Source organism: Lactuca sativa, chromosome 8, assembly GCF_002870075.4.
Source record: "Lactuca sativa cultivar Salinas chromosome 8, Lsat_Salinas_v11, whole genome shotgun sequence".
Lineage (NCBI taxonomy): Eukaryota > Viridiplantae > Streptophyta > Magnoliopsida > Asterales > Asteraceae > Lactuca > Lactuca sativa.
Window position 1 is genome coordinate 245,149,540 of NC_056630.2, and position 14,980 is coordinate 245,164,519.

A 14,980-nucleotide genomic window follows, 5' to 3' on the forward strand; every position below is an offset into this window, starting at 1 on the left:
ATTCGCGGTTTTCGGGGTCGGGATCGAGTCTAGAGAGAGAAAGTAGTGAGAGAGAGTGAAAGGGTGGTAAAGAGTGTTTAAGTGGTGTTCACTCCCATTTTATATGCCTCAGGTATTGCACCCGGTACACAGCTACCCGATGCTAAAGTTTAACGGGGTTAAAACTTTTTACTCGGGTGAAGTGGTTGAAAAGTAATATAACTCTATTTAGTTAAACGGGGTTAACACTTACAAGTTATAATTACTTATGATAATATCAAGAAATATAAATAAATAGATATTTATTTATTGACGACTCCAAACATTACGGAAAATAATATATAACGACGAATTCCGTTAGTGAAGACGGGATTATGTAACGGCAATAAGTTTGGGTTGTCACAATTAACGTAAAAAGACATGTTACCGGCTATTATATTCGGTTTAGCCCTATCATCCAATAAACCTTTAGTTATCCGGTTATTCAAGCTGAGTCGTCTTTATTACCCTCCAACAACCCTCCCTGTCCCCTCCGTAAAAACACTTTCTCGCAAACCCTAAATCAGAAGAAACAGTTGGTAAGAAAATCAAAACAACTCCATGTTGTACCCCATTATCTTGTAATGTGAGTTGTTTCCCTTAAAATATTTCGATTAATGTTTGTTTTAGATACCATTGACGTGGAAATGGATGAGTTTTTCAAAAAGAGACAACAAAGTAGATGCAAATATGAGTTTTGTGAGACTTTAAGTTGAATACGTTTTGGACAGTTGTCAAGTCAACTATTGTGGGAGACTTCAAGTTGAATATGGAGAAGATCATAGAAATCAATCCTGTTACATATGATCATCTGATGGCGAGAGCCTAAAATGAATATTGGATGATTATGCCGGATACTAGTTTCCTCATTGCTAACAAGATGGTGTAATCGTCTACTTTTTAGACAAATAACGTTCGTCGACATGTTTTTCGTTTTCACATGGTCCACAAGACATCTCACATCATAGATCTATGGTTATCACCTACGTACATAATTACCATTACGTGAAAGTTGATTTACAAGAATCACATCCAATGCTTAGAGTTTTGCCACTTTGGCGTTACAACAGATAAGAACGTTCTATTTAATGGAAAATATTATATAATACTCGACTTAATGGGTATATTCTACTGAATTGCACGACATAATAATTATAATATTATATTGATATCCCTTATAATTAATAAAGTTTATTTATACATTATTCATAATACATAGTTTATTGTTAATATTAATGTATTTCTACTAAAATTAAAATATGAGAGTGTTTGACAAAACGGTGATAAATGAAAATAATTTTTTTTATTTATAATAGTTGTGTTTGGTAAAAGAATGTGGTAATTGTGTCTTTTTAATATGTTTTTTGTTTAACATTAATAATAATACTAAAAAAAAAAGAAAAAAAAGAATAGCTCAGTCAATATAATGAATATCATAATTTTACTAATTGTCTATTTATAGATTAATCAACTAGGTGCGGCCGAGATGACCACATATCGCCTAAGGTATAATCGAAAATTAATATGAGCTTAATCAATACTTTATATATATATATATATATATATATATATATATATATATATATATATATATATATATATATATATATATCATTATTACTAAGTATGAAAGCCCTATTTATGTGGTGTTATCTAAACTAAATTCACACCCTTCTATATACATCCACGTAACCCACCCTCAGAACGACGCAACCTAACACTACGTCGACTCAATCTTTGACGCCAATAAAATTGAATCGTCACGCCTCCCGGAAGATGTCGCCTCTAGATGTTTTGCGTCTGTATTCCGCTTCAATTTGACCGCCAAGAAATTAACTTCAATGTATGATACTTCGAATACGCTCTGATTTCTGCCCAAAGGTATGCCTTTTGTAAATTTTGGCATCTAATTTTTGTTACTCACTTCCGAACTTCAACTTTACTCACAAATTTAGCCATAATACAAGAAATTCAATAGATTTTCATATTACAATCTAGAGTTTCAATTATTGAACCGGTAAGCATTTCCTCATCGAATTTTGTTTTCATTTTGATTTCCCCGGTTCGATTTATATTTTCTCAACCTATCTATATGTAATTTCTCACTTTCTTAAAAATGCATGGTGATGATTTTTTCATTGTTTCTTTAAATTTCATTTTTTGGCAAGCATCGAGACAACTACTTTGTTTGTATAGATATTGTTGTTTTCCTGAAGTGTTAATTTTAATAAATATATATTTAATTTTGTTTACGTTTGTGTTGTGTCTTGTGAATGATGGAAACGGATTACAACGTCAATTTTGGAAGAAATGGAAGCCCAATCTAAGGTAATATTTTTTTTCTTTGTTTTTATTCCTTGATGGATTGTGGAAGTGCTTGAAACCAGAAAGCGCTCATTCTTGCATATTTTTTTGCTTGATATGCTTAATGGGTGAAATACTGTGCACACTTTCATGTGTCACCAACTAAAAAGATACATAAATTGAAGCCATAAGTCCCTTTATGTAGTAATTTCTCCCTATTATTCTGTAGCTTTTGTTTATTTTTTTCTTATTTAGATAAAACTTAAACAACAGGCAACCTAAATGTTTTATGGACACTGTTAGTGCTCTTTGTATTTTTTTTTGAAGCGACAAATATACTAAACTACTCCTAAATTATTCCACCTATGTCCATTGTAGGACTTGAACCCTCGATATCAAGGAGGAATGGCAACACCGAACACCGTTGGGTTATAAGCCCTTTTTGACACTATTAGTGCTACAATTAGGAAATTAGATACATTTATGTTAAACTAGATAGATTGACTTTCTAGAATATAAACTGTTGAATGAGACTTGATTATTGATTTTATGATGAATTTTTATGAAATGGTAATATTTTTTAGGTTTTTTTTTTCAGTTTTTGGTTCTTTGGGATACCGCTGACCTCATCAAGGTAAGTCTTTTCATTGACAAACTTCCTTTTTCTAATTAAACTTTGTTTTATTTATCTTTTTCACAGGCATTTGGGTTTTTGGGAACCTGTAGAAACAATCCAAATCACATTGTAGTTTACCTAATGGTTTTTAGTTTGTTCAAATTTTTGCTTACATATTGCAAGAGGTTGAGGAAGAAAGTGGTCACTCGTCAAATAAGAGAAAAATGTAGTGCTTTTTTCCATTTGATTTGAAAACAGTGATCGGAGCTTATTGCTTACCCTTGCATTGTATGTAGCACCTAGTTCTTGGTACGTATTCTTTGTAATTAACTCTTTAAATAATTGCATTTTTGGCCTTGGACTCGACGAGTTGAAGGACCAACTCGCCGAGTAGAAGCGGGATAAGACGCGGGATTTAAGCTATGGACTCAGTGAGTCGGTCCCCAGACTCGGCGAGTAGACCCTGTCTGGACAAAAACCCTAATCCGAGGGTTTACACCCTATTTAAACACTTTAACTCGACCTCCTTCGTCCCATTTACTCTCAGAGGACCCCCATAGCAAACCCTAGCCGTTGTTGAAGCAATCTTGAGCATTTGAAGTGATTTTGGTGTTCTTGTGATCCAAGGAAGGAAGGAGGAGCTTGAAGGAACAAGAAAGGACTAAAGGGGATCCAAATTTGTGCACCATTTGCAGCTTATTCAAGATAAAAAGTCTTTACCTTGATCTTCCAAATGCTAGATCCCATTTTGTGTAATTTTAGGGCTTTTTGAGCCATTTTAGATAGCTAACCATGAATGCAAGCATGGTTGGGGATGAGGGTGCGGATCTAGGACCCTTGAGGGGTCACAAAACAGAAAGAGAGTGCTTTTCCAGCCAAGAAAGGCTCCATGCAACTCAAGGGCTTGTTTTAGGACCTTTTGAGCTTAAAGTCCCATGCAAACACGTAAAGGTTGTAACTTTATATGCTAGAATGGTACTAGGAGCATAGATCTATTCTTTGATCAAGAGTTGTACATCAGAAATCGAAGATCTAGTAAGAATATGTGACAGACTCGGCGAGCCCATCCTTGGACTCGGCGAGTCCAAGCTTGAGTCCCAAATCAGTTGAGGGTCAAGAGGGCCTAGATGAGTGTTAGACAGGTTTTAGGGAGTCCCGGGGAGTGACCCAACGTTCTGGACTTAGCAAATGACCTGGAATTCATGGGACTCGGCGAGTGCATGAACAGACTCACCAAGTTAAAGGAAATGTTCTTAAGGATGAAGATGAACTCGATGAGTTGTTCATACAACTCGGCGAGTTAAGGATAGGACCTGTTCATCAGTTGAAGATGAACTCGACGAGATGTTCATACAACTCGGCGAGTCGGATGAAGATGCAGTTGATGTTCATTAGAAGGAAAACTCGTCGAGTCATAGCCTAACTCGACAAGTAGAGACGGGTAAAAGGACAAAAGGAACGATAGGGACTCGGCGAGTTGGCGGCCCAACTTGGCAAGTCGGGTTAACTGGAAGTTGACTTTGACTTGGTTTAGGGTAAAATGGTCATTTTACCCTAAGAGAAGCTAGCAGTGTTTGATTGAATGTTTTGTGGGAATTATAGCCGGAGGATTTCCGGAGCAGCAGCAGCAGCAGACAGACAGTTCCCGCGCAGATCAGCAGCTACTTCGAGGTGAGTTACCTTCTAGTAGCGGTGGGTCTACGGCCATAATGTCGGCCCACCAGTAGGAGTTGTATGTTAGATGATTGTGTTTGTGATATCATCTAGGTTTGCTACTACCTGATATGTTATATGTTAGCATGATATGTTATATGCGAGAATAGTAGAGTTCGGTTGTTAGGACCGAAGCGTAGTCAGACACCCCAGATATGCTTAACAGTATGTGATGATATGTTTATATGTTGGCATGATTTGTTATATGTGTTAATGGTAGTAGGAGGGGTACAGTCCCCGAGTTCGGTTGTTAGGACCGAAAGGTAGTTCAGACAACCCAGATATATCTGATAATCTGTTATGCTATAATATTTATAGGTTTTAGCCATAAGAACATCCTATGTGCTCATGCAAACCCTAATGCTTGGATCTAGGTTTCTATATTATACATGCAATTCATCCAAGACTTTAAACCCTAGATCTAGCATATAATTAATCATATTAACATAAAATAGGGTTTAGATCTTACCTTGATTTTTATGTAGCAATAACAATCTCAAATCCTCCTTGTAATGACTTTAGAAAGCTTAGAGTCACAAATGTCACTCCTCTAATGGCTCACAAACACCAAGAGCAAAAGGATGAGGAATGAGAAGAGAGGATGCACCCAAAAACGTGTGGAAACCCTAAGGAATAAGTTGGGCACGTTTTTGGTGCTCTAGGGATCCTTAAATAGTGAGGCTATTAGGGTTATCTAACAAGGAAACCCTAATTTGACTGCTTAGGCCCTAAGCAACCCATGGACTCCCTCCTTAGAGGCTTAGGACGATTTCTAATGGGTTTCCCCATAGAATTCGTCCACCCCTCTAATATGGAGTCCATTAGCCCAATATTCAACTATCATACAATGGACAGTTCTAGTCCCTTAAGTTTAATTAATGTCTTTTAGCCACAAAATTAATTCTTAGTTAATTATTGACTAATATTAATTAAACAATATGATTTCTCCTTTAATATATTATTCTCATAATATATTAATAAATCATAATTAATCCTCTCTCTCCATAATTCATCCTATCAAGTTGCTTTGGTGAAGGCAACCCAAAAGGACCATGCACCATCGGGTCAAGTACATACCAAAATAGTTATGGACTTAGAAACTAATCCAACAGTCTCCCACTTGGATAAGTCTAACAGCTATTATGCGTATGACTTTAGATCCTGATCTGCAATCGTAGCTTTCTAAAGCCACTGTCAACTCTGATCTTATCAGATATGCGTGTCCTTTAGATAAGGGATCATATATTCCTCCATTCTAGATATCGTATAGACTGAGACATGGATTTAACTCGTTCTCTCTGTCCATGTGTTGTTTCCCGATTTCCGATTTATGACGACTGACAATAGACTACAATTGAACACATCAATTTAGTCCCAGCTTGGCCCAGCGCTTAGGTGCCATCACTAAATCATCGAGGAGCCCAAAGATATCGCTTTTAACCTACTTTGGATAAAAGGAACGGATAAACTTTGATTCAATGCTCGCTTGCACTCACTCACCCAATCACACACAATAATAAGTTTTATGACACGAAGTTACTAGTGCGTTTACATATTATTAATGTGCAACCGATTTGCAAGATACAACTTACACACCTTGGTTTCAAGAATATAAGATGTTATCGTCTCACTAATCACTCGTGATAAAAATCCATGAAGTGATCCAAGTGGGCGTGGGTTTAATCCAATGCTCAAATCATATTCGTAAGCACTCATGAACGTTGCAGCAAACATTTGCTTGTGTCTAATACTCTTTAGACCATCCACACATATGAACGACTTTGGCCCGTTCGAATAATTTGACTGTTCTGAACCAATTAAATTATTCAGGAAGTCAAAACATGCAAAGTGAAACACAATAATAATACTAATCTCATATGGCCCCAAACCTTTGAGTATAAATAAAACACCTTTTATTTATCACCATATCGATTACTCATTATTTGATGTTTCGGATAATCAACTTCTTACGTGAATTATTACTACACTTGTCCCATGCTCTTAGCATGCACACAATGTTTACCTACGGTCCTTACTTTGTGAAATAGATCAAATGAACACATTTTCAATCATACTCATTTCATAACTCCCAATCCTTATCACAAGTGTAAGAATATTAAATTCTTGCCACTTATAGAATATGTTAGATTCTAACATTTTATGCAATGATCCTTTTGTAATGTCACTGCACTAAGGTCACAATGACTATTGCCAATGAAATTACAAAGTCTTCTATCGGAGCTTGTTACAATACAATTCCATAGTTGTGATGTCTCTCACTCAAAGTACATTCCTTTGAACATCCTTTTGCATAAAAGTTTCTAATCTAGACATAGATTCTCAATATCCAACTCCCAATATGGAAACCTTTCCATACTTACCATATGACAACTCATTCTAAATAGTATCTTATTTATTTATAATAATGTCGATATGCTCCATCCAATATCATACTTCCAACTACTCACAAGCGACCAATCCTTAGCAAGCTTTGGATCGTCCTTTGATAATTGTTTAATTATCTTAGTCAAAATCCGATTCTTGTCCTTTTTCCCTCTTAATGCGCCAGACATTTGGAAAATTTTAGAATGGTCAAATATTATAGCATTTGCACTCGATCCTATACCCAAAGTGTATGGGACACGATGCATAATGTCTTACATGAAGATTTAATTCTTTATCAATCTTCTGCCATAATATTTAATGCGTCACGTTCTCACAATTCGAACTATGAAAAGGGATGCCATAATCATAATCGAAATTTTGAGAACGCACTATGTATCCTTGACTAAATTTATTAACATTCCATAACCTAAGCCTTTAGATTTGAAATGAAGCATAATATTCTCTCCCTTAATTATAGCAAAACAACTTTTCAACTCTTACGACATTGCAAATTATAACTCTTGTTTTCTATAATTAATATTGCTAACTTGCAATACTTGCCTTAATAATCATACAAGCACAACATTTATGCTCCCACTATCATGATGATTATTATCATATAAGCATAACACTTATGCTCCCACTAGCTTTGACATGTATTTAGAAAACAGCTTAGCTTTCAAAAAAACAATACCTATTGAATTTCTTAAGTTCATATTTCTAATACCTAATGCTTTGATAATCCTTTATCTAAGCTTCTCAAACTTATACGCCCTTGCCTTAGATAGCTCATATGTGTGTCTAAACAATTTAGACCAATTGCCAAATCTCACAATTCAAATCAAGGAAAGGGATACCGTAACCATAATCGAATTCGAGAATACAATTTTCACAATTACTATCTTCTTAAAATCTCTCATAGTGAAAGCATTTCCTCACAGTCATTTTCATGAAGGAGGGAATCTTATGACACTTAGATTTTAATGGTGTGTGTGTTCCTAACCATGTGAATTTGTCAAAACCAAAGTTTGCGACAAATCCAAACTCATATGGACCGAACTTTCTTAATCTTGATTTCTTGCCTTATGGTAACACGAGTGCCAACCATATCTTCCAAGCAGTTTAGCAGCTCACCCTTTCCTATCAATGTACTTTTCATTGATCAAGGTGCTTGCCTTTTATGCATTCAAATGAGAACTCATAGAACTCATATGCATAATTAACTCAATTGGAACGGCACATAAACAAAATAACGTCAACACGATAGGTTATAAACCTCAAGTCGTGTGCTAGTGATGATCGATAAGGTTTATTCTTGATTTGTTCTTGAAACCTTTCAAGACCATTAAGACTCCCACTGACTCCTTGACATATAACATTCTCTTGTCAAAAAACATTTCTCGACAAACAAATATTCAAGAGTTAGTGTAGTTTTTATCAAGACAAAACACTTCATAAAATTGGTCCTAGTTGGTCTTTGTCTTATCCAAGACATCACAACTTTCCACATTTGATGAATGTTATCAACCTTCTTAATACTTGTCACTCAATGTCACAATCTTAACTCTAAGACTTGTTTTTGGAACGAAGTATGATTGACTTCTTGATTTTAACCATTTCTTCAATTCTTGATTCCTCTTCTCAGACATACAATTGTACTAAGACTCACTTAGAGGATCAATTGAGATATGGTTCTTAATCATTAAGACCTATCATAAAACATAATAAAAGGTACTCTCCCTTCTTCTTAAGACTAGAGAAACTTTTATCTTTCTGCCTACTTGATTCTTCTTATTCATTCTGTTAGTGATTGAAACTCTTTCAATCAATTCAGAATTACACTTAATCTTTTAAGTATAATCATATTTACTAAACTTTTAGTAAACTTATGACGAATATCTTTGTTACTCTTATGGTGGACTTGATCAACACACAACTTTGTGTACTCGATCTTTTAGTCCTTCACTTGACACTTTGTCAACTAATTAGTCTAATTTCCAAATATGAAATTTCTCATTCATCGTGCAACCAAGTTGCATGATTCCAAGTTTCTGTCCAATTGAAACTTGGGCAATGAGAAACTCTCCCTATTTGGTAAATTCTTGACATTTCCACAAATAACATAATTAAGAATCAAATCCATTATTGCTAATAATAGAAACATTCAAACATCAATTTTTCATACACACCATTGCAAGGATAAATAAATAATATAAAATCAAATTTTATTTTATTGCGGAAAAATTTGTCCTTACAATGCAATTCATTGAAAAACTATGTTAATACATATTTATTAGCAATCTTACTCTAACTCCAAGTAGTAGCTCAAAATCCTAATCTTCAAGCAATGCGATCGAAATCCATTTCTTCATGATTAGATTCAGCTCACTTCTTCCCTTAAGCTTCCTTTCTTTTCTTCGATCCTACAAAACATCAAATGTAATCTTATCACATTATGTATTAAGAATCTAGAATAGAAACTTAAAAGAGTTAGTTAATGGATTTTACCTAAAGTAGAGCCATATGGTTTGACTCTCCCATCTCTTAGATCTCTTAGGTAAATAGGGCAGCTTCGTCTCCAATGCCCATTTTCTTGGCAATAAAAGCAAATTGACTCTTTTGGAACAACACAGGGAACTATTTCAGACTTTGCCTTTCTCTTATGATCAAACTATTCGATCATGGCATGCCTTTCGTTGCCATTGCCTATATCCATAGAGGTCTGGAAGGCAGATTCACCAATCAACTTTGCTTTTCTAGTGCGCCAAACCATTGCTGATTCAGCAGCAATAAGCATGTAAGTGAGATCTATAAGGGTCACGTCGTGGTTCATCATATAGTACTCTCTTACGAACTCACTATATGAGTTAGGAAGCGACTGAAGAACCCAGTCAATAGCCAGCTCCTCACAGACAACAGATCCCAACATTCTTAACCTATCAATATGTGACTTCATCTCTAGGACGTTTGCACACACCGATTTTCCTTCTTCATGTTTACTTGCCAAAAGAGCTTGAGTGAGCTTGAACTTTTCAAGCCTTCGAACTTGTGGGTTAGGGAGAATAATTGGAGGAGGTGGAGGAAGTGAAGCATGATCTCTTGTTCCTCGATCGAATCGTGGAATATCATCTTCATGTGGAAAGCTTGTTCCACAGGATTTGGGAAGACCATAGTTGTCGTACTTTGACATCTACAAAACGGGAGAATATCAACTCCAGTTAGTTGATTGATTGAGTTCTTAATAAATCACCCAAATGAGATATTAAGGCTAGGACCCAACACAATATTCCACAACTTGGGAAAGGGATGCCGCAACCCAAATTGCAGAACATTTGAAGGTAAGTGAATGATGATTCACTAATTTTCCACCATGAAAAACGAAAAACAAATTAAGTTTTAAATGTTTTGAAAACTCCTAGATCCTTTGAGATTCATTGAACTTTTCAATGGCATGTTTAAATCTCGATATGCACCTCGATTTGTGACTGGGATGCCGACGATCACGAAACAAGGTGTGAATAACCATACAAACTTACATGGTGCCCCCACATGTTATAGTCACCTATTCGATGTGTTGGTTAACCACACACGCTCCACCGAACTATGACAAACATTGAGTCACCCTTTGCTAGGGGTGAGCATTTGGACCGGCCCGGACCGGACCGGCTCTTGGACCGGACTGGTTATGGAGAATTTTTTGGACCATGGACCGGACTGGATGAGTCGTGTCCGTGTCCGAGTCCAGGTCCGGGTTTTTCGGTTTTTGGACCCGTTTGGACCGGTACAAGTTTAATTGCATATAGTATAATAAATAATGTACATTGATGTATAATGTTATAACTTTCAAAATTAATACGATTCCTTTTCATGCCTAACTAATCTACATTGATGTATAATATTATAACTTGCAATTTGCAAAAATTAATTTTCCAAATAAAAGAAACTAACATATAAATCAAGTTTACCAACAAAAGTTAAACAATTTTAAGACAAACATACAAAAGTATTACTGTAACAACAAAAATCATAGTTTAAACTTTAAAATCAATCAAACTAATAAACGTCATAAATTCATAATCTAATATTCCATTGGTCTCTTCCCCATATCATTGTCATCCATATGTAACATATTTAAATCTTGTGCAATCTCTACATAGTACAAATGAAAATGTTGTTAGTATTTAATAAAAAGTAATAATTGTATAAAAAAAGCATAAAGATTGTAATTTTTTTACCCAAAGCTATATCATCATCGTTCAAGATGTCATCAACGTTGTCAACTATCGGATTTGTAGACTTTATCACCCAATATTGGGTGCATAACAAAGATTCAACTATCAGTGTCGATAAACTAGTCTTATACTCACTTACAACTCTACCACATGCGCTAAACGGGACTCAGAATGATAGTATAAAATAATACTAAAAAGCTGAAATATTTCAGCTTTGATAGCTCTAGTTTGAAGGATTGTAACTCAATGAATATAATACCAAAATAAACAAAATTATAGTCTAAATTAATCTACAAACTATAAACTAAATGTTAGAAAAAATCATAGGTCAATCCGACTTAAAACGAATGAGTTATGGGTGTTCAAAAAACATCATAGATTACAAAATCTTGCTGAAAAGCTGAATTTTTTCAGCTTTGATAGCTCTACTTTGAATGATTATAACTCAGTGAATACAATACCAAAATAAACAAAATTATAGTCTAAACACATCTACAAACTGTAAACTAAATGTTGGAAAAAAAATCTCCGTTCAATCCGACTTAAAACGAATGAGTTATGGGTGTTTAAAAAACGTCACAGATTACAAAATGTTGCTGAAAAGCTGAATTTTTTCAGCTTGGATAACTCTACTTTGAAGGATTGTAACGCGGTGAATATAATACCAAAATAAACAAAATTATAGTCTAAATTCATCTACAAACTGTAAACTAAATGTTGGAAAAAACCGCAGGTCAATCCGACTTAAAACGAATAAGTTATAGGTGTTTAAAAAACGTCACAAAAATCTTAGTCATGTCCAACCGGTTCTAAACCCGGTAAAAACCGGATCGAACCGGGAAAAAAACCGGATCGGACCGGAGAGAAATCTTAGAACCGAGAACCGGCCCGGGGTCCAAAAAACCAGTCCGGTCTGGTTCATCGGTCCGGTCCGGTCCACCGGTCCAAATGCTCACCCCTAGAAAAAAACTGCAGATCAATCCGACTTAAAATGAATGAGTTATAGGTGTTTAAAAAACGTCACAAAAATCTTAATCATGTCCAACCGGTTCGAAACCCGGTAAAAACCGGACCGAAACAGGAAAAAAACCGGACCGGACCGGAGAGAAATGTTAGAACCGAGAACCGGCCCGGGGTCCAAAAAACCGGTCTGGTCCGGTTCACTGGCCCGGTCCGGTCCACCGGTCCAAATGCTCACCCCTACCCTTTGCTACCATTGCTTAGAACCATTTAGTGTGCTAGTTAACCACACACGCTCCACTAACGTCTTCGCAAGGGCACAAAGTGTAATTTCATGAAATTGCATCAATTCACTTTTTCCTAAAGTAACTAAGAATGGGAATTTTGTAAATGCATTTAGTTACTTTTGTACTTCATTATAATTTTTAATGGAAGGTTTGTGTCCTATCCTACCCGTTCGGCTAACGACCCTCCACTAGTCAAGAGTGCGTTGGGTAAGAGTGGATACCCATTCAATCGCCATTTTATAGACAATTTCCTTAAACACCCCTTATAGACCAAGTTCGTGAATGAGGCCTACTAACAGTAAGACTGACTTTTACTCATACATATATATAATATTAGACTTTTAATGTTGTATATAGTATAGGGTGTATTTTACACTTTTCAAATACTAGGTGGTTAAATTTAGTAAATTATACTTTTAATTTAATTAAGTGTAAACTATAACTTTATGGGTTTATTAAATCACTTTTAATTATACACTTTAATTAATTAGTAAAACCATAAGGGTGTGATTTGAACCTTTTTCAAATTACTAGGGTTTTAGAATTTAACATTTCAAAATTAAACTATTAATTCAACTTTTAAATTCCAAAACTTGAGGGCAAGTTTTGAAACATTTCAAAACATTAGGGTTTAACTTATATAAATTTCAAAACAAAACTCTTAAGTTTAAATTTAAACTATAAAACCTAAAGGGAGTAATTTGAAACTTTTCCAAACTTTATCAAGAATATTCTAGATCAGAAAATTCAAATAAGGCAATTAAAAATTAATTGGAGGTTATTTAATTAGATCTAGTTCAAATTCTTGCAAGATAATAATCAAATAATTCAAATAATTTAACATTTATCAAATAAGGCAACAATTATCTAATTAGATGACCAAAATCTTTTATTTTGACAAAGATAATCATAAGGAATCAATAAAATTCGACTTTTATTAATTTTAAACAATTATGGCAATTATCCTAAGTCAAAATAGCTAAAAATCCCGAAAATTCGTCTGTCTGATAGCTAAACTCGCTGAGTCCCCTTATGGACTCGCCGAGTTCACCCTACTCGACGAGTCCACATTGGAACTCGACGAGTTTGTCAGGCAGATGGCCAAAAACTCAATTTTGCAACATGAATGAATGTACTAGGCATCAATACAATAGAAACCAATCAAGGCTCTGATACCTTTGATGGGTTTTAGCCATAAGAACATCCTATGTGCTCATGAAAACCCTAATGCTTGGATCTAGGTTTCTCTATTGTACATGCAATTCAACCAAGACTTTAAACCCTAGATCTAGCATACAATAATCATATTAACATAAAATAGGGTTTAGATCTTACCTTGATTTTTATGTAGCAATAACAATCTCAAATCCTCCTTGTAATGACTTTAGAAAGCTTAGAGTCACAAATGTCACTCCTCTAATGGCTCACAAACACCAAGAGCAAAAGGATGAGGAATAAGAAGAGAGGAGGCACCCAAAAACGTGTGGAAACCCTAAGGAATAAGTTGGCCACTTTTTTGGTGCTCTAGGGATCCTTAAATAGTGAGGCTATTAGGGTTATCTAACAAGGAAACCCTAATTTGACTGCTTAGGCCCTAAGCAACCCATGGACTCCCTCCTTAGAGGCTTAGGACGATTTCTAATGGGTTTCCCCATAGAATTCATCCACCCCTCTAATATGGAGTCCATTAGCCCAATATTCAACTATCATACAATGGATAGTTCTAGTCCCTTAAGTTTAATTAATGTCTTTTAGCCACAAAATTAATTCTTAGTTAATTATTGACTAATATTAATTAAACAATATGATTTCTCCTTTAATATATTATTCTCATAATATATTAATAAATCATAATTAATCCTCTATCTCCATAATTCATCCTATCAAGTTGCTTTGGTGAAGGCAACCCAAAAGGACCATGCACCATCGGGTCAAGTACATACCAAAATAGTTATGGACTTAGACACTAATCCAACAGATATGTGATAGTAGTAGTAGTAGTAGGGGTGGAATAGTCCCCGAGGTTCGGTTGTTAGGACCGAAGGGTAGTCAGCACCCCAGAACAGCTTGACATGGGTCGGTCAGCACCCCAGAATGGCTTGACACGGGTAGGACGGCACCCCCAGAATGGCCGCATGGGTAGGTCGGCACCCTAGAATGGTCGTACCGAGTAGGTCGGGCACCCCAGAATTGCCTGACAGTATGTATGTATGTGATTGTATGGTATGTGGTACGATGGGGAACTCACTAAGCTTCGTGCTTACAATTTACAGTTTTGGTTTCAGGTACCTCTTCATCAAAGGGGAAAGAGCTGGCGCGGTAGCGACACATCATACACACACCTTGTTTTTCCGCACTATGAGATTATTCTGTGATTTGTACTCTGACATTATGGTTGATTTCATGTTTTGGTTTTCAGACACGAAATATGTTTTATGAAATGATATGATCTAACGATGTTTATT